The sequence below is a fragment of the Lactuca virosa genome, chromosome 5 (assembly GCF_052849685.1).
Source record: "Lactuca virosa cultivar CGN04683 chromosome 5, Lactuca_virosa_CGN04683_v6, whole genome shotgun sequence".
In the NCBI taxonomy this organism is placed as follows: domain Eukaryota; kingdom Viridiplantae; phylum Streptophyta; class Magnoliopsida; order Asterales; family Asteraceae; genus Lactuca; species Lactuca virosa.
This window is the reverse complement of record NC_136430.1, coordinates 92,504,357-92,506,546: the sequence shown is the minus strand read 5'-3', so window position 1 is coordinate 92,506,546 and position 2,190 is coordinate 92,504,357.

The following is a 2,190-nucleotide window of genomic DNA, read 5'->3' as shown; positions in this document are numbered from 1 at the left end:
CACTAACGACTTTGAGAATGCAAATATCACAATTGCTATCTACTTAAAATATACTTAGTGAAAGCGTTTCCTCACCATCATTTTCATGAATCGGAAAGAAACCTTATGACACTTAGATTTTATGGTGTTGATGTGTGTTAAACCAACTAGTTTTAATCCTACTTTTTAAATATAAATTTATCACACAAAAAGCAGTGTACCTGTCAATTGGTGGTATAATTAACTAAGCAGGGTATCGAACACAGAGAACGGCAAATTAAACTAATTACTAATATTTTCTAAAACAAATAATAAAATAGGAGGGGTTTTCTCTAGTTTTGCAAGACTAGAAACTTAACTAAAACTTAACTAATCAACTAACGGCTGAACACACGTAAAAACCAACTAAATTTAATGATCAAAAGGGTTTCTGTTTAAGTTCAACTCATTTACTCATATGGTTAATTTTTATGGTACGATTAATTGTTATTTGGATACCGAGTAAGGTGATTAGATTCACATTCGTTATTACCAATCCTTAGAAAATAGATTAATTTAAGCAGTGATCAAGTGGTTAAACTAATAAATTCCCTAGTTTAATTATTCGGGTTAAATAAGACTTGTAGTTAGTGTAACAACCAAGAATTCCAACCAATTTAAAACATTTTATTTCATTCAAAAACCATTAAGTTCATACATCTTGTTTTCAAAATAGTTTAGACATCAGAGTATCCCCCAGAACCCTATCACATAAATCATAAAACATGAGGAGCGGTACGATCACGCCTTCGCCTTACCATGATCTCCTGAAGTACCTGAAACAATAAACCACAACTGTAAGCCCGAAAGCTTAGTGAGTTCCCCCAAAGTACCCATACACACATAAACATAAGCATACAACACAGAACAACATACTATGGGTCCAATCAACCTTCCGGTTGGAATACCCCTGGCCCTCAACCATCGGGTTGGAATGCCTACATACTACGAGCCCAATCATCCTACCGGGATGGAATACTCTCGGCCCACAACCATCGGGTTGGAATGCCCATACACCTATACGTACAACAATAACTACTATGGGTCCAATCATCTCGCAAGATGGAATACCCCACGCCCCTCAACCATCGGGTTGGAATGCCAACATACTATGAGTCCAATCATCCTACCGGGATGGAATACTCCTGGCCCACAACCATCGGGTTGGAATGCCCCACTTCCTATACATACAATAACTACTACTATGGGTCCAATCATCCCTCAGGATGGAATACCCCAGGCCCCTCAACCATCGGGTTGGAATGCCAACCTACTGACCTTGCCCAACACACTTAGCTGAGGAGTTCTGATGGGATCCGATGCATTAGTTCTGGTATGATTGCACCCTATAGGTCTACGAAGAAGGCACCTTTCAACCAAAATGTTTAAAGGTGAGACGATAATGAGTCTTTAGAATGGCTATACGTCGCGAGTTTTCCAACTAAGTTTATCTTAGTTCAAATTGTAACATATTCCGGTGCTTATGGTGTTCTGAAAGCAATTCATAATGAAAGTCTATATATAATAAACCCATGTATTTTAGTAGTTCTGAATCCAAGTGAAACCTTGTAATTTGATCCAAGCTAGGTCCTTCTTACGACCAATTGATGTATGCTTAGTTATATAATTAAGACTAAATAGAACTTCAAGTCTATTAGGTATGTCCTAAGCCCATCTAGTTAATATGATTCTAGTAATTATGATTTCAGAAAAAAATTTTGACCTCGATGCAGGTCTACCTCACATCCATGCAAGGAAAAGTTTTGATAGCAAATAGATTTCTCGATTAGTATAACCGCTTAAATCGCAGTGTTGAGCTTACACATAGAATAGAGTAGCACCAATGCATACTCATGAACCTAATCTACAAGGTCTTGTCAGCAGTATGAACTCTACTCACGACGATCCGTCCCTTGCGATGCCTGAGGCAAGGTCGATGCACCTTGCAGCTCTGCCAATCGACGCTTGGCTGCAACCATTCTCTCTTCGAATGCCGTGTGTCTACCCTGTTACTCTTTTGCCTCTGCCCGAGCGGCGATAAGGTCCTAAAAAGGAAAGTTGGTCTCTGAAATAGCAGTCTCTTTCCAAGTCTTGGGTACGTAAGATGGTAGGGTCTGTAGTAGCGCGCAGTTTCCGAACTCAGTTTGTAGTCTCCCTGTTTTAATCCCCGAT